Raw genomic sequence first — 22,764 nt, forward strand, 5'->3', positions numbered from 1 at the left:
GGATAGGGCAGGAGCAAGTGGAACATGCATATTGCACGTGTTAAGCGTCTTAGTTTGAGCAAAGTCTTTGGCATAATGAAGGATGGTAATTAAATGGAATCTACAGCTAGCAATTGCACTTCACTTCTGATTGTGTAAATTGTGCCACATTTTCAAGCAGACATCAACATAACCTCTAAAACTGCAGTTTTCTATGGCCAAAATTTTAGCATTTCTTAACCCGTGACTAGTATGTGAATGTTACTGTGCATTTTAGAACTGTTGGGAATACAAGTGCCCCGATTCAAGCTTGCTTCCTTGATTAAATTCAAACACTGATTGCATGCATTAGTCAGAGTTGTGGTACGCACATACTTGGCTGAAAAGGGTGGTGCATGTGAAAGTAAACTTTTGAAAATGTAGCCTATGCAGTACTTATGGAAGACTCACATCAGCAAGATAGCTGAATGGCTCATAACAGCCTTGAAAATGTAGGTTAGCTTTTGACAGTGACAATGACAAATGTACCTAGATTATCTTTCATGTTCAGTATAACTTCCTCTGCTAGAGGCAGAAAGGAATCAGCCTTCCTATGAATAAATTGTAGTGTAAGAGTGGTGTTGTAGCCACGACGCCTCAGAAATTTTATGAGGTGATTTCTTTGGGGCTAGGGACAGAAGTTACACACAAACTGGTTTAAGTGATCAGAAACTGGTTTAAACCTGTAACAGAATTAAGCTCAGTGCACATAAACCAGTTTCAAAATGGCTGAAACTGGTTTAAGATAAACCTGGTTGAATTATAGTAGTATCAGACTTAACTAATTTGGGTCAAACCAGTTTATGAAACTTCTGTCCCAGACTCCTTCCTGGTTCAAGTTAAATCAGAGTCCTCCAGCATCCCAGCATGCTTTCGAGCCCTGTGCTGTGCTGTCAGCTCCAGAGAGCAGGGCTGGCCTTGTCCCTCTGCTCCCTAGCTGGAGCAATGAGGGCTAGCTGACAAAGTGTGTGGGGGGCAAGCCCCCCTCAGCAAACCCCAGCTGAGGTCTGGGGCCAGGGAGTGGGGTTAACTGTGGAATATAATTTCCAGAGGCACCTAGAAGCAGGAAGAGGAAGTGATGAGCAACCCTGCAGAGTCCTGCTGCTGTGATTCTGGACTACAAATTCCAGAGACCTTGGGAATAGCAGGAAGAGGAAGTGAACACACAGCCAGAGCACCCTGCTCTAGCTCCCTGTGGCCTGAGCCATGGCAGGCATGTGGTTGCATTTCCTGAATCAAAGGTAAATGTCTGTTCACTGTTTAATCTGTGCAGTTTAGATTAACCTGCAATGACTGAATTGATTCAACCACAGGCTTTTTGATGGTCTGTACCTAGCCAGGGTGATATCTTTTATTAGACCACCTATATAGTTTGACCAACTATGTAGTCCTGCTTCAAGGATTCAAAAAAGTGTCCAACAGTTGCTGCCTTGGCACAGTCTGTCCACTAAAGAAGCCTGTGACTGCCCCCATATCCTCACTGGCATCTCCCCTACCTCTCTTACAAATTCTTACATCTGTGCATAGATAGGCACCTAGCAGTATTTTCAAATGACTTGAGGTACCTGTTTCCCACTGGACAGTGTTAGAGGAAGAGAAAGGGTGAGTCTGATATTAATTTTAAAAAGACTGTGGTGATGTTGTTTGGTTTTGTGTCTGTAGTTGCGACAGGCTTTTACCTGACATAAGAGCCTCATTGTGCACAGCAATGAGCAAGTGCAGAATGAGAAACAATCCTGGTTTACAATCTCAATTCTACAGGTAGAATGTATTCTAGAACAACAGTCCAGTGAACGTGTCCAAAAAAGACCAACATCTTTGAAAGTCATTTGGTTATAAATGTGAGTGACTCATGTGTTTTAATGGGTGTAATTTAATTAAAATCTTGCTCTTTACTTAGAGCCTTCAGTTGGACCCATAAAAAAAAACACGTGCCATGTCTATTTTCTTTGTCTCAGACAGACAGACACCATGGTGATCTGTGGTCTCCTTGCTTGTTTTTCTGCCCCTTGTGAATGTGACCCAGAACAGGAGTTGTCTGTCGTAGGAGTACCAGTAGGGGCTCACAGGAAGTCCAGCCAGTACTTTTGCTGAACACTCCACCGCAGAGAATCTGTACTTAACACATCAGTTAAAATGTGACAGCCTCATGCAACACAAATCACTACAGCTGTTGCCTCTTGGCTTCCAATTTCAAAGCCTCCAGCTCTCCTGAAAATGCACTCACTGTTTTACTTTCAGGGTCTAACAAACTATACAATTCCCCAAGAGCACTGGAGGTCAGGCTTCCATCCGGATGCCTACAGGAATTTGGCTAGCTCCCCCACCTTTCTTTTTTCTGCAGATTGTAGAAGCCCATAAAATGCTTTGATAATTAAGTAGGGGAAATTTCCACAAACCATAAAACATAAAAGCCCAACTTAGCTTTCAATTACCTTTCCAACATTTCAAACGTAATAGGAGTTAGAGGTGCCTAATCTAAGTTACTTTCAGCTTTGTTTTTAGGGTTTGCAAGTACAGACTAACTGCTTGTATCCATTATTAATGGCATTCTGTGCTTCAAGTGTCCATCCTAATTCAGAGTGTGGGAATCAATTTAGATCAAATAAAGAATTCACCCTGCATCTTTGCCCAAAATGCGGACTAGGCTCAAACCTTGCTTGAAGTTTGAAGTATTTCAAAGACTTGTTCTATTTGTTTCTTTGTTTGATGTTTGTCAGTGGAGTTGTGAGAATCTTCCCTGAGATCTGGTTTCATACAAACCTGAAAAAAGCTTGTAAACAAACTTGTAGAAAGGCTGAGCTGTTTTGAGGACAGAGGGGAATCACATGGCAAAACTTGGTGGCTTCCCATATTTTCTGTTCAAACTAAAGAAAAAGTTGGGTGGTCTCATCTGACTGTCTCATTGAGATTTTGATTTGGTTCAAACCAGAAACTAAAAGGGAAACATACATGCAGCATATTAAGACTAAAAGTAGTACAGATGAACTCCTTCACATTGAAAATACTCCGTATTACTGCCTTCTATTCTGCATTTCCTGGCTTTGCTGGAAACAGACATCTGCGATACTATTACTAGGATTATCCTGTGTTATCTCTGATCCATGCAAAATCAGTAAATGGAAGAAATTCGGCAAGCATACAAATCAAATGTTTGAGGCTCTGGAAATTCTATTTTCTAACATTAGAAACCTGTATCTCTTTTGATACCGCTATTATAAGTTACAGCATGCAATAACTCTACACAGTTGAAAATCCAAGTACAGTGACAGTGATCATCTTTAAAGGCCTACAGGTGTGAGATCTAATTACTCTGGAATTTCGGTTTTTCTTTATGTTCCATTGTAGTAGTGTAACTATGGGTAGGTAAGAAGGGGACTTGCCCCAGTTTCCAAGTTAGGAGGGGTGTTGGAGCTGCTGGCCCACCACCTGCCCCTGTAGAGCTCATGCCCTGGCAGCATACCCATACTGGGAACTCCATAACTGTCTGCAGCATCTGCTGCTGCTCTTCTGAGAGGGGCAGGTCGGGTGTGTGACGGGGGCAGCAGTAGCATAGCCAGGACTGTTTAGGTGTTCATGGTGTGTGTAAGACTGCTGCCCCCCTTTCCAGCTCTCAGAACCCACTCATTCTCTCTCCCCCCTCCCTCCCCCCCACTCTCAAGACCATGTGCCCCCTCCCCAGATTATAAACTTTGGCTGATGTTATGAAATTGCTGTATCACTGTTTACGTGGAGTTATCCCATTTGTGTTCAGGCTGTATCACTTCTCTCTTAGACTAAAGACAATACAAGGTTGCTAAACTTAATGGTTCCCTTTCAGGTGAAAACACCTTATGACCCTGGGATAACGGTAGCATCAGGAAACCTGCCCAGCCTAATTGTCTACCAGAAAAGTATTTGAAGTAATGGAATTTCACCAGAAGTAGAACAAAAAAAAAGGTGCTAGGCAAGGCTTCAAAAACCCCAATGCCTGAACAAGTTGGAGAAAGGGAGGATGCATGAAGCTTGGTGAAGGGTGAGGAACAGAGGGAGACACATTTCATCAGAGGAGACTGCTTTAATTGTTATACCTGCAGAGGAAGAAGGATAAGATTTCATGGTTTCCAAGGCCACTCAGGAGAAAGTGAGGTACTAGACTCCTTAGGCCCCCTCTATACATTACAGGTATTGTGTAATTCACTGGCTAACTATGCAATTACCTGGTGACCAGCTACATGTAGAAAGTAGCTATCACACCATAAAAAGCTCAAATTAGCTATAAAGTTAGACCTTGAAAATGTATACTAACTTTATTAGCTGGCTGCTATCCAGCTTTAATTTGCATGTGTATCAGGGTCTTCCAGGCACATAGGTGCACCATGCCCAATATGAAACCCCTGAGCCCTAGGCATTGCAGCAGCCATGATCCCCCAGGGGTTTCCTGTACTGGCGAGCCCTGGGGATTGCAGCTGCTTTGATCTCTAGGGCTTTAGGGTGTGGGAAACCCCTGGAGCTGAGGGATCACTGCTGTGGTGATCCCTCAGCTATGTGGGTATGGGAAACCCCTGGGACAGAGGATTGCTATGATCCTCCAGCCCCAGGGGTTTCTCCACACCCCTGGGATTGGGGAATCACCCCTGTGGCAATCCTCCAGGCTCAAGGGTTTCCCTACACCTCTGGGTTGGGGGGATCGCCCCTGCAGTGATTTCCCCCTGTGCTCTGAGAGTTTCATGCACCCTTTGGGCAGGGAGATCACTGCAGCAGTGATCCTTTAGCCCCAGGGGTATGTGGGAACTCCTGTGGCTGGGAGCTCCTCAACTGGGGTGCCTGGGGCTCCCAGCCAATGTGATGCCACAGCCAGCAAAGCAAACAAAACTCTGGCTTGTGTCAACTGATGCTTCTCAAGCAAGACCCAGGAAGTCATCCTCCCACATTACTGTACTTGACCTTGGTGAGACTGCAGCTAGAATACTGTATCCAGTTCTGGGCTCCGCAATTCAGAAAGGATGTGGAGAAGCTTGAAAGTCTAGAGGAGAGCCACACGAATGATTAGAGAATGAGAGCGCAGGCCTTATGAGGAGAAGCTGAGAGCCAGGGGACTCTTTAGCCTGGAAAAGCATAGGCTCAGGGCTGACTTGGTGTCAGCCTAAAAGTACATAAGGGGCGTGCATCAGGACCTGGGAGAACTTCTGTTCAACAGAGCACTCCAAGGGAAGACGAGGTCCAATGGTCACAAACTCCTGGAAGACTGTTTTAGGCTGGACATAAGGAAAAACTTCTTTTCTGTCTGAGTTCCCAGGGCCTGGAATAGACTCCCCACAGAGGTGGTACAAGCACCTACTTAGGCATTCAAGTGTATTTTTGAAAGTATCCAATCTTGCTGGGATCATTTGACCCCAGCTACACCCTGCCCTTTGGGCAGGAGACTGGACCCAATGATCTTGTGAGGTTCCTTCCAGCCCTAATGTCTATGAAATCTATGCATGCATGCGCACACACGCACGCACCCTCTCACTCCTGGCCCCGGTACCTGGAGCAGCCAGCAGGACAAGCAGCTAGGAGCAGATAAATATTATTTTTCTAATTTTTTTAGGAACTGGAAGACCGCATCTGGGCTATGGGCTGCATTTTGCCTGCCCCTGTCTTATACTGTGTGTCCCTTCTCTGTCGCATGTCCCTGAAGAGATGAAGTTTTAAGCCTGGAGTGTCCAGAAGGTTGGAGCTCTCCTTGCACTACTAGAGAACCTGTTAGACTATCCAGTGATTGGAGGACCTAAGGCAGCTGAGCCCAATATCTGTAAAGGAGTAATAGGACAGTGAAGCTGTGCCCAGGGAGTGTGACAAAGTATAAAGCAAGAACCTCTGCTTCAACTTCTTGGCCCAAGAGAAGCTTGAAAGCACGTGGTTTGATTGTGAGGCCTAGACACTCGCCTGGTGACTAGTCCAGTTGAAGGTACTGTCATCCATCCACTATTAGGGATGGATGACGGTACCTATATAGACTTTTGTCCGTATTCATTGAAATGGGAACATTTTCATTTTAAAAACCATTAAATGACTTTGAAAAAAGTTTACCACAGATGTTTGGAGAAGTTAATTTTGCCAGCAATATGTTGGGGGAGTGAGGTTAAGACCTTGCGCGTCCTTTTTTAATACTGTATTTGCCTTTTCTTAAAATGAACTTCAGATGCTTCCAATGATTCCAGGTCATTTCCTCTAGACAGAAACCATCATGGTGTCTCTTATTGTAACCAAGGGTTCCAAATGAGGAAGAATTGCACTAAATCTCCTCTTGTAATATGCTGAAAAATGAGTGGCAGGTAGAAAGAAAAAAACCCCAGTATCATAGTTGAGCTTCCATTCAAACTTCTGTTAACAATAATGCCTAAAGATGTTGTACATTTAAAAAAAAAGTGATACATTAACATTTCACCTTCTTTTCAGAAAATAGACAATATGGCTCAGGCATCTATTACCATGCTCACTGTTATCTCTGGAAAACTCTCCTGGACTTGACCAATACTGAATATATTTATCTAGTCCCTCATACTTCAAAATTGCTGAGAATACAGTACAAATGACTATCTTAAAACAAAATCAGGTCTGTAGACTATAAGGCACAAGGATCTTATCTCCCTCTTTATTCATTGCAATTAATGGTACTTATTAACAGCAATAATAACAACAAACTAGTGGTATGCATGATGAAAAATCCATAAGCCTGGAAAAGCCATATGTTGATTTAGTGCTGACAGTGTTTCTTTGTAGGACGTGTTCTTTAATTAAGAATATTATGTCAGCTTCATTGATATTTCAGATAAAGAAAGTATGATCAGAAGTAACCTTGCACTTTTCAAATTAATGTTTACACCAGTTGAGAATATAAACAGAGATCCATTTAACAGAAATTTGGTATGGGTTATCCTTTGAGTTGGCTTAGGTTAGAGTTTTGCCTATTGAATGTAATAAATGTAAAAACTCATCTCAAGTTTTTGAACATTATCTTTTAGAAACAAAAGATTTTTCTGAATTAAACAAATTCAACCCAGATGAAACATTTTGCAAGTTAATTTTACAGTGAAACTGTTTTTCTCCATTAATATGCAACTGGCCTTTCTCTAACCCTCTTTGCAACTATAAATATAATTTTTCATGTAAGATATAAAATTATAGATTTTTTTTGAGGAGCCCAAAAGAAGAGGATTAATTGTTGCCACCAGCCTATCATTTTTTTAATACATTATGGGATCACTAAAGCTTATACAGGAATAAATATAGATCTAGTTGTTCACCTGAGTGATGGCCCTTGACTGTGTAATTTCCTTTATATCATCCCTGTAGGCTCTGTCACCTTCTGAATCTTTCTGGTTGGCCACTTGGGCCACAAGGTTCAGATGTGAAATCTTGGAACAATCATGATATTCTACCTGCATTTTCTAACATTTTGCTACTATGGAAAATTCATAGCCGTATTAGAATAATTAAATTAACTTCTACATTTTCCATTCTATGATCTTTTGAATTATATGACTGTATAACACACTTCCACGAGCAGTTTGCGGTTCATAGATTCATAGATGTTAGGGTCGGAAGGGACCTCAATAGATCATCGAGTCTGACCCCCTGCATAAGCAGGAAAGAGTGCTGGGTCTAGATGACCCCAGCTAGATACTCATCTAACCTCCTCTTGAAGACTCCCAGGGTAGGGGAGAGCACCACCTCCCTTGGGAGCCCGTTCCAGACCTTGGCCACTCGAACTGTGAAGAAGTTCTTCCTAATGTCCAATCTGCTCTCTGCTAGCTTGTAACCCTCGGGGGCGCCTTGGTGAATAAATACTCACCAATTCCCTTCTGTGCCCCCGTGATGAACTTATAGGCAGCCACAAGGTCACCTCTCAACCTTCTCTTGCGGAGGCTGAAAAGGTCCAGTTTCTCTAGTCTCTCCTCGTAGGGCTTGGTCTGTAGGCCCTTAACCATACGAGTGGCCCTTCTCTGGACCCTCTCCAGGTTATCCGCATCCTTCTTGAAGTGTGGCGCCCAGAATTGCACGCAGTACTCCAACTGCAGTCTGACCAGTGCCCGATAGAGGGGAAGTATCACCTCCTTGGACCTATTCGTCATGCATCTGCTGATGCACGATAAAGTGCCATTGGCTTTTCTGATGGCTTCGTCACACTGCCGACTCATGTTCATCTTGGAGTCCACTAGGAAGTCTGTGAAGTCATCCAAGTCACAGCCTCTTAACTTGTTCACCAGTATGGGGTGGGATACCATATCGAAGGCCTTCCTGAAGTCTAAGTATACGACATCCACCCCTCCTCCTGTGTCCAGGCGTTTTGTAACCTGGTCATAAAAAGAGACTAGATTGGTCAGGCACGATCTGCCTGCCACAAACCCATGGTGGTTTCCCCTCAGCATAATTTGTCCTGCCAGGCTCTCACAAATGTGAGCCTTGATAATTTTTTCAAAGACTTTACCAAGGATGGAGGTGAGACTGACATGGTTATACATTATTAACTCCAGTAGCACAATCCTTGGAATTATTTTACATCTCTGTTATGATTTTAGTTATAAGATAAAGGTAACTTCTCATGGCCAGACACTGTATTTCTCTGTTTTTCTTATTTTTTCTTCAACTCTTCTACTACACCTGTAATTAGTGATCTTTGTTATGCCATCTTATTCTGCACATCTTTGTTCCAGAAAACCAAAAGTATTTCTGAGTTCTGGGCCTGTTCTAGACCTCTCTATTTGTGCTATTATTACTTGCTTACTGATATAGAATAAATTGATTTGCAGGGGTAGTGTATCTAATAGTAAGTGATGTTGTCATAGTGTATCACAACATATGCCACTCATTTCTGGATGGACTAATAGGTGACATTAGTTTCAGCAAAGATAAGAGTTGGTTCCAAAATTCCTTATCAGGTACCTCCCTATTCATTTCCCCAAATATCAGTTAGTTAAGGAAAGCTAATTTTTTTTGCTATGTTTACAATGCAAAAGTTAAAAATGGAGGGATCAGGGAAGAACAGATTAAAAAAAAAAGGCTACATTTACTTTAGGCCTACATCATTCCTATAACTGTTTTGGGGAATATGTGCCAAGAACTTCTGTTGTTCAACACCATGTTATACCATATCTTCTGACAGCCGCTTCTCTGTGGTCTAAAGGTTCAGTCACTTAACTGCTGTGAGGTCCAGACCAGATAACTTTTAGAGATTATCCAGAAGGAAAGGGAAAGCTAGATTGGAACTGATGAACAAAATTCAAGAATTTGAAGAACGATCCTTTTCTCATCTTCTCAGTGGCAGCACTCCATTATTTTAGTTTCCATGCTTATGGCACACTCAGGAAGTGTTTGGATATAAAGCTGTTCTGTAACCAATAGAAACATTGCAAAGTTCTTCCTCTGCCTGATAAACAATTTTTGACTTGTAGGGGAAAACGAAAAGCATGATGATCCTGGAGACAAGCTGAGAAAAAATACAAAGAACTCCAAGGCAAATAAAAGATTATATGACTTTGTAGCTGCATTATTTTAACTCTAGGAAAGATGTAAAGCTGAAACAAAAAGAACAGCATTGCAGTAATGTGTTTCCTTTTTATACTGCTGTGGTCAGATCAAAGTTAAGCAGTCCTGAGAACCTAGCAAACCTAGCAAAACACCCTCTGAGAAGAGACAACAGTGCTATAGGGGAAGTATTTGGAAAGGTTGAAGAATATTTTCCGGCATTCTCTTCTTAACTTTTCCAACTCTCTAGAGAGGACATATTCTCGGTTCTTTTTCAAAAAGAAGATAAAACCCCAAAATGGCTGTAACCCAGATTCTCACGTCAGGATTGAAAAATGAGATAATTTTGCTATTTGCGCACACAAAATGGAGGGATTCTTAGTGGCCCAAATCCTAAAGTCCTTATTCATTTTTTTTTGGTCAAAGCTTCCATCCAAAACAGCATGAAATTCAGATTTGTGTGTTATACACAAATCCATAACTATCGTATCTTGTCCCTTATTTATCTTTTTGCTATACAGCCCCACTCTTCAGACTTTGCCTGAACAATGACTGTAAACTTGGACCTCCAATTAACACCATTGGGCTCAAGTTCTGGAATTTCCTCAAACTTTGTGGGTTAATTGGACCTGGAGTTTGGTTCAGGATGACTATAAGTATTAATAGGAGAGAATGAATGAGTGTATGAACTGGATTAACTGGACTACTCAATAACTCTTTACTGCTATAAGTATTCCAACTAATTGTGGGATTTATATCTTTTCTATTTCATTCTGAAATGATTAGTTTTGAACTCTGAGGTTTTAATTTGAAAATATAATGAAAGACTTCTGGGAAGTTTGGAATACAATATAGAAATTCTTAACTGATTTCTCCATTTGAGCACGAGAAAAGGAGGAAGAATCCCAAACCAGAAGAGTATATTGGGTATAGGGCAGTGTTCCTCAACCCATGGTTTGCAACCCAACAATGAGTCGCAAAAAAATATGAAAGGATCGTGGACAAACTTTAAAAATGGATCAACAAACTTAAAAAATGGATTCTCCTTTAAAGAAGAATAATGTGGAAAAACCACGGCTTTTCCCTGGCAGACTGGCAGAGCTCCAGTCTAGAAGGGGCTGCTTGAGGCCTTCCCAAACCCCACACACACCCACCCCTTGCTGCACATGCTGGGGGGGTGGGGCTTGGGAGCGGGGGACAGTGGGTCAGGAGTGAGGAGCATTGGGTTGGGACTGGCCATCAATGTTTATAAATGGGTCCTGGTACAACAAAGTTTGAGAACCACTGCTATAGGGCATTTCTGATGAAAAAGGATTGAAATCCTGGCTTCAATGTAGTCATTGACAAAACCCCTTTGACTTCAGTGGGCTAAGATGTTGTCCATAATTTTTGCTGCATTTTGATATGTTTGAAAATTTTAAATTTTTAATTGATTCTTGCATATTCCCCATACTGACATTTTCCAGATGCAGTAGAAACATTGAAACTGGGAGACTAAGTAACAATTCTGAACTTTGGATTTAATTTCTCAAAAACTCTTTTTGCACAAAAGATGAGAATGTGGATAAATAACATAAAATTTCTACTAATCTGAAAATGGCCCAAAGCAAAGCAAGCAGTAGTTTGTCAGGCTCTTATGGGGCTCATCTTACTGTTCCCTTACATAACTGCAAAACTAAAACAAAAAATGCTTCTTACAATTTTAGAAGCTCTTATGTTCATCTGACCCCCAGATGTACCACTGTGGTTGCGTCCAGATGAGTGCAGATGTGCGGTATGTGGTGCTGCAGATCTATCTGTTGCGCCATACACCCATGCAGAAGTTCCCTGTACTGCTACCTTGCAATGCAGGGTTTTTTTGGTTTTTTTATGACCCTAGGAGATCCCAGAGTAAAAAACAAACAAACAACAAACCCATGCCAAAAAACACACCCCAAAATGGAGCGGTGCACATTGTGGCAGTGCAGGCCACCCAAAACCATATCCTGGCTGGATGGAGCCATACTCTGGCTGCTGGCCAGGCTCCCAGCTGCAGGAGTGCCATGGTTGCAGCTCTCTGAGGCAGCCAGGAATCCAGGTAAGGCTGCTGGGGCCAGCATAGTTGCTGGCCCCAGCCTCTTTTACCCCACCTGGGGCAACCTGCCACGCACCTGAGCATGGGTGGTATGGGTATTCCCTGGGAACAAGTAGCAGCAGCACAAGGTATGCCACTGCTACTTGTCCCTGGGGAAACAAATGTCTGCACTCATCTGGACACAGTCTGTATGTTACTGTGTGTGAGATATGATTTCTGAACGTAGCATTCCTGCTGGGTAGTATGGTTCAGAGTCTCAGTTTCTGGTGAACAGAGTAAAGAAGCAAGCGCTTCAAAGCAGCTGGTTTTGGCTCCTCAATTCTGAAGTTTAAAGATGCCTCTAAAGAATGCTGAACTAAAATACTGTGGCTGATAATGGCCTTAAGGAGTCATAAACCAGCTTAGGAGATCTTCAGCTGGAAACATCTGTCTCCAAATTGATACAAAGGGGCTAAATAATAGTCAGAGTGAGCTGGTCTTTCTGTTCAGAACTGAGATCTTATAACATACAGGCTTATGACAGACATGAAAAACAAACAAACTGTGCTTTACGAAAAGAAGCAGCGTGTTAATTTGACCCTGCTCAGTAGCATCTGTATAGATCGTGTGCTTCAGTGGGGCTTTTTTTGGCACTTTTATCTAACAGCTGATTGAATCAGCTGTTAGATAAAAGTGCCAAAAAAGCCCCACTGAAGAGCCTGATCTATACAGATGTGGGTGAGCTTGGTCAAACTAATGTGATGCCTCTTCTGGGCATGCCCTGGGCTTGGTGGAGTGGCATGCTGAGTTTAAAGTAAAGTGCCGTTATTTTTACATTTGTAAGTAGCCACAAATTGCAATGACAGCTCCCCTGTTCTGTGTTTCAAGTCTCTCCTTGGACTCAATGCACATTAATGCTTGACATCTAACAGTGCATTCAATTCCTTATTTTTAGAAACAAGGAGCAGTTTAAGTAAAATGTTATGGCAACACAGTGGTGTGTGGAATGTGTTGGTGTTTGGCAAGTAGCTATCTGATCTCAAAGAAAGAGAAGAAATAATAAGTACCTTATTGTTGCTGTGTAGAGTAGTGGGGGTCAGGTGCTAGACTACATAAAGTTTTAGATTACATGGACTACGTAAGACCTTGATTTTATGTCTTTGTTTCTCTAACTCTGCGAATGGAATAGAAATTGTTTTGTCTTGCTTCATTTTGTTTTTTAAACTGGATTAAGGTATTGATGGTATAGATGAGGGGTTAGTGCCTCAGGTCCTTAAGGCTAAGTACAGATGGTCAGAAAGCCTGAGGCTGAACTGATTGAATCTTTGCAGGTAGCCTAAACTGCATAGATTGAACTGATAAGCAAGTGAACAGATACTTATTTTGATTTCAGATATGCAGCCACATGCCTGCAGTGGTCCAAGCCAAAAGCTGGGGGGCACTAGAGCACACCTCCCTACTCTGGTGGAGCAGGCAGCTTGGGCCAAGGCTAGCTCACCCACCCTGCAAGAGGAGGTTTAAGGAGGAGGTGCAATGCATCCTGGGATGCAGGAGGACTGTAACTTTACTTGAATCTGGAGGGGATCTGGGACAGAAGTTCAATACACTCTGTAACTGGCTGTGTCGTTCACCAGAGCATCTGGTGAATACTGGTTTATCGGATGTCACCATTGTCCGCAGGAAAGATGGTCTATTATCCGATGGCCAATAATCCGATTATTGAGTTGGATTCCAGAAGATCCTCAGTGGTTCTTTCCTGCCATGTCTTTGGAATAAATGTATTTGGTAGGGAGGAAGATGTATGTTCCATCCCTCCTGGTCTCCTCTTTCGATCCTCCTGTCAGTCTTCCTGTTTTGGAGCTCTGCCTCACCTAATGCCAACCAATGATGTTGAATCCCAGTCTTCTGGGTTTGGTCACGGTGTTGGTACATGTCTTGGCCGTTTGAAACTCTATAAACGTGTATGGACGTCAGTTCGCCTCACTTGGCTTTTCACTCAGTGAGCCTGACCTAGCCTCTTCCTGACCCTGGGTTACCTTGACTCCTGGTGTCGGTTCCACTTCCCTTAGTCTGTCATCACTGTGGCACGGACAGCTATCTCTCCTTCTCACCGCAGGTTCCTGGTGAACCCAGTCTGTTCGGGAGACATCAGGAATCCACGGCTCTGCCTCAAGTAAATAATACTGCCCCTTCTGGGCTTGAAATATCTCCAAAATCCCCCTATTGGGACTGCTACCACTTCCCTCAGTGTGGCATGGCTCTGCTCTGGGCTGTTGGGTGCCTGCAGGGGAGCTCATTTCTGGTCCTTTGGGCTTCTCGTCTGGCAGGGTTTTTATCCCCTGTTCATAGAATCATAGAAGTAGGGTCGGAAGGGACCTTGCAGATCTTCAGGTCTGACCCCCTGCCTGGGCAGGAAGAAAACTGGGCTCAAATGACCCCAGCCAGGTAGGCATCAAGTTGCTTCTTAAAGACCCCCAGGGTAGGAGCCAGCACCACTTCTCTTGGAAGTTGGTTCCAGATCCTAGCCGCCCTAACTGTGAAGTAGTTCTTACGGATGTCTAATCTAAACCTAATCTCCAACAACTTGTGGCCGTTATTCCTTGTTATCCCAGGGGGCACTAGGGGAAACAAGGTTTCCCCCAAACCTTCTGGTCCCCCCTAGTGAGTGTATAGACGGTCACAAGGTCCCCCCTCAGCCTTCTCTTGTGAAGGCTGAACAGGTTCAGGTCCCATAACCTCTCGTTGTAGGGTCTGCCCTGCAGTCCCCGGATCATGCGGGTGGCCCTCCTCTGGACCCTCTCAATGTTGTCCACATCCCTCTTGAAGTGGGGTGTCCAGCACTTCAGCTGTGGCCTGACCAGTGTTGCGTAGAGGGGGAGGATCACCTCCTTGGACCTACTTGAGATGCACCTGTGGATGCATGATAAGGTCCGGTTAGCCCTGCTGACCGTGACCTTGCATTGTCGGCCCATGTTCATCTTGGAGTCAATAATGACTCCAAGATCCCTTTCTGCCTCTGTGCTCTCAAGAAGGGAGTTTCCCATCTTATAAGTGTGCTGCTGGTTACTACTGCCCAAGTGCAGCACCCTGCACTTGTCAGTATTGAAATGCATCCTGTTTTTGTTAGCCCACCCCTGCAACCTATCCACGTCTTTCAGCAGTCTCTCCCTCCCTGCTAACATGCCCACCTCTCCCCATATTTTGGTATCATCAGCAAATTTGAACAGGTTGCTTTTCACCCCATCGTCCAAATTGCTGATAAAGAAATTGAACAGTGCGGGCCCAAGGACCGAGCCCTGGGGGGCTCTGCTGCCCACTTCCCCCCAGGTCGAATATGAACTGTCCACCACCACCCTCTGAGTATGACTCTTCAGCCAATTCGCAATCCATCTGACCATGTAGGCATCGATGTCACAGTCACCTAGTTTTTTAATGAGGATGGGGTGAGAGACAGTGTCAAAGGCCTTGCTGAAGTCCAGAAAGACTACATCCACGGCGACACCTGCACCCAGTGCTTTTGTGACCTGATCGTAAAAGGCAATCAGGTTGGTCTGACATGACCTGCCCTTAATGAAACCGTGCTGGTTGCCCTTGAGTATCATCCCCAATGCCGGCCCATCACAGATGTGCTCCTTGACGATCTTCTCAAAGAGTTTCCCCAGGATTGAGGTAAGACTGACGGGCCTATAGTTGCCCGGGTCCTCCCTCCTCCCTTTTTTAAAGATGGGGACCACATTGGCTATCTTCCAATCATCTGGCACCTGGCCTGAGCACCACAAGTGCTCGTAAAGCCGTGCCAAGGGCCCTGAAATAACCCCTGCTACCTCCCTCAACACCCTGCGGTGGAGAGCATCTGGACCTGCTGATTTGAACACGTCCAGCCCCTCCAGTAGCACTCTAACCCGGTCCTCCTCAACCTTAGGTCTTGAGGCGTTCCCCTCGAGTCCATCTTGAATTACAGTGGGGGAGTCCCTGTCCCTGCACAAGAAAACGGAGGTGAAGAATTTGTTAAAGAGGTCTGCCTTCTCCTCTGGCATGACCACCAGATTGCCCAGCGTATCTTGCAGGGGCCCCACATTTCCCGTCGCCTTCTTCATCCTCCCTATATATTTGAAAAAGGACTTTTTATTATCTTTGATCTTGGACGCTAGTCCTAGCTCTATGTCCGCCTTAGCTTTCCTAACAGCCCCCCTACAGGCCTGAGCAGTGGAGGTATATTCCTCTTTGGAGATCGCCCCCCCTTTCCACCGGGTGTATGCCACCTTTTTGGCAACCAGGCATTCCCGGACATCCTTGGTGAGCCAGGGAGGCTTTTGGGCACTCTTGCCCCCCTTGGGCACTCTTGCCCCCCTTGCTTCTAGTTTGGGATCATCACTTTTTGGGCCCTGAGTATCGTCTCCTTAAGGAACGACCACTCATCTTGGGCACTGAGTTCCCCTGCCCTCGAGAACCCCAGCGCCTCTCCCACCAATCTCAGCTCCTTGAAGTTGGCCCTCGTGAAGTCTTGAAGTCAACAGAAGTTGGCCCCCTGTTCTGTTGGCGAGCTGGCAAATTGGTGCTGGCACGTGGCTATAAAGCATGCCCATGCTGGCGCCGATCCTGGCTCCTCCCAAATCAGCTGTTTTTTGTTTGTTTGTTTTTCTTCTGGCATGGTGCTCTCTCCAGTCGTGGCTCCGCACCCGCTGCTCACTTGGCACGGTGTGGCCTCGCACAGGCTCTGCTCATCTTCTCCCCCAGGTAAGTTCCTTTCTGGGGTTCTATTTTGTCACAAACTGATTTAACCTAAATCAGTTAAGTCTGATACTACATCCAACCATGTTTATCTTAAACTGGTTTCAGACATTTTGAAAGTGATTTGTGTGCACTGAACTTCTAGGCTAGGGACAGAAGTTACACACAAACTGGTTTAAGTGATCAGAAACCTGTAACAGAACAGAAGTTCTGCCTCTAGGTGGGCAGAGGAAGCGGCATGACTGGGGGACTCCAGCCCTGCGCCTGGCTGTGGGTGGGTAGGCTTTCTACCCAGACCCCTGGCCAACCTGGAGGTGTGGCGAGGGGACTCCATCCCTTCTCTTGGCTCTGGGAGACGAAGCCAAGCCTTGGTGTGGGCTTCCCCGAGGCTGAGGAGGGGGCATAGCTGGGGGACTCCAGCCTTGAGCCTGGAGCTGGGAACTGGGGGGCAGACCCAATCCCTGATGCAGGCTTCCCCTCCCCAGTTGGCCTGGAGGCTGAGGAGGGGGCATGGCTGGAGGACTCCAACCCTACTTCCTGATGTGAAAACCCTGCCCTCAGCTCCTGATGGTAGAGCCAAGCCCTGGTGTGGACTTCCCTTTCCCCCTCAACTTGCCTGGAAAGTGAGGAGAGGGCAGTCCTGGGAGAAGCATTCCAAGCTCTTGGCTCCCAGCAGCAGAGCCAAGCCCTGGCTCAGACTCCTCCCCTTCCCTCCCCCACCCCTCAGATGACCCCAAGGCTGAGGAGGGGGTGTGGGTGGGGGACTCTAGCCCCACTCCCAGCTCCAGGCAGGTGGAGGAAAGCCTCCATTTGGGCTTCCCCCACCCTGCACCAGGCAGCACCCAGCTAGGGATCTGGTGTTGGTCCAGGGGGTGGGTTCCCCCCACAAGACAGCCCAGAGGCTGAGGAGGGGGCATGGCTGGGGAACTCCAGTTTGGCTCCTGGTTGGGGAAGTCAAACTGGGAGACTCCAGCCTGGATCCTGGCAGAGGAAGTTAAGCCCATCCCGTGCAGAGCTGCACCTGGGGGAGGCTGAGGAGGGGCTGGTGGCTGGAATTGCAGTGGCTAAGAGGCATGCTCTAGCCTTCAACACCTTCTCTCTCCCTCCCTCCTCCCCCCCCCCCCCCAGCTGCTGGTATAGTCCAGTGCAGGGATCTGGCTGCCTTTCTGGTTTGAAAAGTGAAAATAATTTCACTTGCTTATCAGTTCAATCTATGCAGTTTAGAGAAATCTGCAAAGATGGAATCAATTCAGCCATGGGCATTTTGACTGTCTGTACTTAGCCCTATTGTGTTACAGATTTGAACTGGTTTCTGAGCACTTATACTGGTTTATGTGTAACTTCTGTCCCTAGCCTAAATCATGTAATTACATCAGAATTTTAGTAATTTAATGAAGTAAGTTTCTAACCCTCATGGTAGTCAAGAGGATTTTGACCCAAGAGTCCCTGAAGCAGAGGTGTGTGCTGGAGTCTTCAGACCATTTGAAATAATAACTTTTAGGAATATGAGCCTTCTCATTAATGCTAATGGAATGTTTACTCCAAAATATGATGTTTCAGTGGTGTGACCACTGCACCACCACCGTTAGAAAAACTTGGGGCATCTGAAAAGAGGAGAAAGTGTATTGTTCTTATCCCAGCCACTCGAGCAGATGCATTCTGGTTTGTAGGGTTAAGGGAGAGAAACTTGCTTCCCATATTTCTGCTACTCCATGCCACTGCTTTGCCCCTTTTTGGAAGAGGGATGGGTCTTATTGAAAATTACCAGAATAACACTTTACGCTTCAAACAGCCAGCCTAGCAGCTTGTTTTGTCATCTCTAATGAGTAATGTTCTGCTCTCTCTTATAATCTAACTGAAGGTTGCTTCTATTAGTCTAATCTATATAGTCTTTTGTGAACTGCATGAATTTCAGGTAAATCTAGGGGTCAAAACAAGTATGACTGATAGCAGAATTTGTTCCAATATTTATACGGGGCAGTGAATAATCTGAAATGTGGTAATCCCAGGCATTCTGCTTTTAGTGTAGATTGTTGTGGGCTTTCACAGCTGCCCCCCACTCACCTTGCATTTAAGATTTTTCTTGAAACTTTCCTGGCAGGCATCTGGATGAGAATTTTTTTTAGACTTGCCTTTGCCTTGATATCTTCTGAGGCATTACTGGACTTTTTAGAGGGTGAGGACTCTTGTCCCCAGCAAGACTTTATATATTTTTTTCTATTTATGGGCTGTTTCTATAGCAGTTTTAAGAAACATGATTTAGGAAATCAAAATGACTATATTGTGTGAACATTAAAAACTAATGTGTGGAATCTCAGATGATGGCATCTTTACTCTTCAAATTATCACCCTGAAATTAGTGGGTGAAATTGCTCATGGAGTGAGGTATTACTTACTAGTATGAGGAAAGGGGGAAGAATCCAGCTTAGTGCCTTCAGAGAGATTTGAACAAATTCATGGGAAATACTTGTATCCTACTGAATTCACACATATTGTATACATACATCAGACAATATTTTGATTTCTTCCCTATGGGAGACATAGTTGTGGTTTTCATTCAACAGCTTTTTGGCAAGCATAGGAATATGTACTACATTGTTGTTTGATAAAGTAGAATTTGGGATAAGACATAAGGTAAGCAATTCTGTAGCATTATCCAGAATGGATTTTCTACTATATGACATGCTCCCTTAGGAATGCTTCCCAAAAGGCTGCTATGAAGTTTTCCTTAGTGAAATTTGACTGTGGTTTGTTAGCTTTCAGAGATCTTATCTTCACAAAGAACTTCAATACCTATAAAAATGGTTGTTAATACAACACAGACTGTTCTGCTCCAGAGTTCAAGTTCTCAGTTTAATTTGTATTTAGATTGTGCCTTTCACCCAAAGGTTCTAAAATAGAATAATAGAAAATGAGGATTGGAAGGGACCTCAGGAGGTCGTCTAGTCCAATTCCCTGCTCAAAGCAGGACCATCTCCAACTAAATGATTCCAGTTAGGGCTTTGTTGAACCAGGCCTTAAAAAACGTCCAGGGATGGAGATTCCATCACCTCTCTAGGTAACCCATTCCAGGGCTTCATTGTGGATGTGGAGAGAGGAGAGAGGGAGAAACCCGAGGATAGCCCACCTCGTCACTCACCTTAGCTGAAGCGGAGAACACTGTCAGGAAGCAGGGTCCCAGGCAACACTTCTGGATTTGCTGCTTCATCTGGATTGGCAGTCAGTGGGCCTGGGAATGTACTTTTGGCTCTGGAGAGGGACCATCAGTCCAGAGCATCAGGGAGGACAAGACACCAGGGAGACTTTCTACTTAGGAGTTGCAAGCAGCTGGTGACAATGGTGTGGAGTCAGCTGAATGTGATGGTGATGGGAGCACGCCAAACACTGAAATGCCACATTGACCAATGGGAGCTCTATGACAGGCATCTAAAAAAAGGAGAAATAAGGTCAGACATGGCTGGGGCAGGTGTGAAACATGGGGAAGGGTCCCTTGGGTGGGAACCAGCCCAAGAGGATTTCTTCCCCCTATAAGACTGAGTGAGAGTGGGCCTAGGAGGAGATCACCTAGAAGGGTCCCTCTCGTAGAGACTTATGTATGGACTAAGCAGGGAACAGACCAGGCGGGGTTTGCCTTTTCCCCGAGGATTTTGTTTCAATATCTGGAGCAGTGTCCAAGAGGGATGCATCTTCCCTCAGGGTGTAGGGATTGACTGTGCACAGAACTGGCCCTGAGAGGCCTCCCAGGTCTGCAAGAGCAGAACCTAAGCCCTGGAGGGGTATGATGGACACTAGCCTGTTCCTCTTCTTTTTTCTTTGGAATTCTGGACTGCTTATTTTGTTTGCCTTTGACAGGACTGAATGAGTACGGCCCTAGGATTGTGAGTAGGAATTCATGTAAATAACAGAAGCCGCCACTGGTGTCAGTAGAGCTGTGGGAGATGCAAGGGAAAGGATGAACCTTGCATCTTCCCGCCTACAGGTTGAGAATACCCTGAGCACTTCCATAGCCTAGCAACCTAGGGGCTAGAATGGCTAATGCATGCCAGCTTTGGTAGCCAGTGGCATCTTAAGAAGGGATGTGATTAGTATCGTGTCTGACTCTTCAACCTGAATGACCATGCACACCCCAGTAATGCTGGGTCAGTTGTATATGGTCTTTTGGTACAAAGCCAGGATGTGGCTTTGTACTCTTAGCTCTGGTGCCATGTGAAGATGAATTAACTGCTGTGATACTGTCCCAGTAGCCACTAGAGCTGATCAAAAATAGTTTTTCTTAAAAAGGTTGATTTCTTGACATTCATGCATCCCAAAGGATACTGATTTTGCCAAAATTCTGTGGGAAACTAGGTGGGTTTTGGCTGGATGCCTAGCTTCTCGACCTGGGTCCTTGATAGCCCATCTAGCAAGAAGCTGTCAGGCTGATATTAAGCCAAAAGTCTGGGAACTCTGTTCTCAAAGCCTAGGCTTCCAACTCTGGGGCAGCTTGGTAATTTTGCCTCCTTCACACTATGCTAAATAGACTTATAGCTCTTTGCCTAGGATCCCTGGGTCTCAGGCTCCCCAACCTGCCTGGCTCCTTACCTGGTGGGGCTTTGGGTAGCTCAGTAAAGCTCAGAAAAAATATAAACAGTTTTAGAATCCCTGTTCTGCTGGAAATTTCAAAATGTCATACATTGTTTCATTTGGGAATTGATATTTTAAGAGGTACTTTTGCAGATGATTTTGACAGAAACCTGAGCTAACCTACAAATAGCAGAGAGTGGGGCTTCTACACAAATATGTTCCATTCTTTAAGTTTTTAGCTGAACTAAAGTTTACATAATTTCAGAGACTCTCCCATTGCTACTTTCTAATCTAAGAGAGATACATAATTCATTACTTGTGGGAAAATGAATTGCATTGAGGTTTCAACTTTATTCCCTGCAATGTCCTTCAGGCTGTATGAGGAAACACTCCCATGTCTTGAATTCCCCCCAACACACACAAAGATAGGGGAGGTTAGCTGCGAAATAAGTAGGGGTAACTCTGATGAATAAGCAGTCGGAGACCGAGCAGTGGTAGCACCACCAAGATGTGGTGGGGACAGCAGATGTCAAATGCTTTCCCTCCTGAAAAGCCATGTATATCTTTTGATGGTACTGTGACATGGCAAGTACAGGTCACCATTGTAATAAGCCTGGCCAGCCTTCAGCCCTGGGTTTCTAAGTCATCAATGGCAGAACAGGCAGAAGAAGATGTTAGAATCCCAGTGGCTGCACAGGCGGATGAAAGCTGCAGCAGAATGAGATCTCCAATTGTCTTGGCCTCCTTGTCATTGCATCAAGGTCCTGTTCCATCAAGAACTGTGTGGAAGCTGCTGTGTAGTAGCTTCTCCATGATAAAAGAAATCATACGCCAGTGTATGATGAGCAGTGTACATGCTCTGACTCTTGACTCTGCAGCAGAAGCAATGCTGTGGGACTCAAGGACCCAATCAAGTGAGACCTTTTTCACCAGCGCCTAATCAAAAACTGGTGAATTCTAGTCAACAACAGTTGGAGAATGTCATCAATGCTTGGGCGGTCTTCAAGTCTGCCATCATCAGCACTTGTGAAGAGACACTTGGATTCTCTACCAGAAAACATCAAGAATGGTTTGAGAATGACCAGGAGATCCAAGACTGCAAGCACAAAGCCTTTTGTGCTTGGCAGGATGACAACTCCAAACAAAAGAAATTGAATCACCATCAAGCCAAGGCAAAGGTTCAAAGGAGGGCCTGTGTTATAAGGAACAGATGGTGGGAAGACAAGGCAAAGGGGATTCAACACCTTGCTGAAATCTACAAAATACACATTTTTTTTCAGTGCTACCAAAGCCTTCTATAGTCTGAGCATTCAGGGATCAACCCCCTTGAGACTTAAGGATGGAGAAGACCTGATCAAGGAAAGGGGAGCCATCAATGCTAGTTGAAAGGCGCATTTTGAAAGACCTTTTCAATCAAGACTATTGTTGATGAGAACGTTCTCAACTCCATCCCACAACACCCAGCCAGAAATGATCTTGGAATCCCACCAACCTTTTGATAAGGTGAGGAAAGCCATCAGGCAGATGAATAATGACAAAGCATCTGAAGCTGATGGAATCCCTGCTGAAATCTTCAAGCAGGGGGGTGGGGCTTGCTGAGCTCCATGCCCTCATTTTAAGGATCTGGAATGATGAGGAAATCCCAGATGACCTCAGGAATGCCATGATCATGACAGTATTCAAGAAAGAAGACAAGTCCAACTGTTGTCTTGCTTTCCACCACAGGATAGATCATTGTGAGAACCCTCCCAAACCATCTCGTCTACTTGCCGAAGAGCTCCTCTTGGAATCGCAGTGTTGGTTTAAGGCATTGAGGGGCACAACTGACCTAATCTTCACAGCTTGCCAGCTGCAGGGAAAATGCTGGGAACAGCATAAAACCCTCTACACGGCCGCCTTTGCCCTTG

At 44.9% G+C, this 22,764-nt stretch overlaps 1 long non-coding RNA gene across 2 annotated transcripts in view; it reads left to right on the top strand.

Annotated features, from left to right (window-relative positions):
• The window catches only part of LOC132249343 (uncharacterized), a 159,058-nt gene that overhangs the window by 73,082 nt on the left and 63,212 nt on the right, over nucleotides 1-22,764 (top strand). The window contains exon 3 of one of the 2 annotated variants that reach the window (XR_009460773.1): nucleotides 1,069-1,255. The exons of the other annotated variant lie outside the window; for it this stretch is intronic. This is a non-coding gene — a long non-coding RNA (uncharacterized LOC132249343). Of the gene's footprint in view, nucleotides 1-1,068; nucleotides 1,256-22,764 lie in introns of those variants that run through there. 2 annotated transcript variants of the gene reach the window in all.

Source organism: Alligator mississippiensis, chromosome 3, assembly GCF_030867095.1.
Source record: "Alligator mississippiensis isolate rAllMis1 chromosome 3, rAllMis1, whole genome shotgun sequence".
Classification (NCBI taxonomy): Eukaryota; Metazoa; Chordata; order Crocodylia; family Alligatoridae; genus Alligator; species Alligator mississippiensis.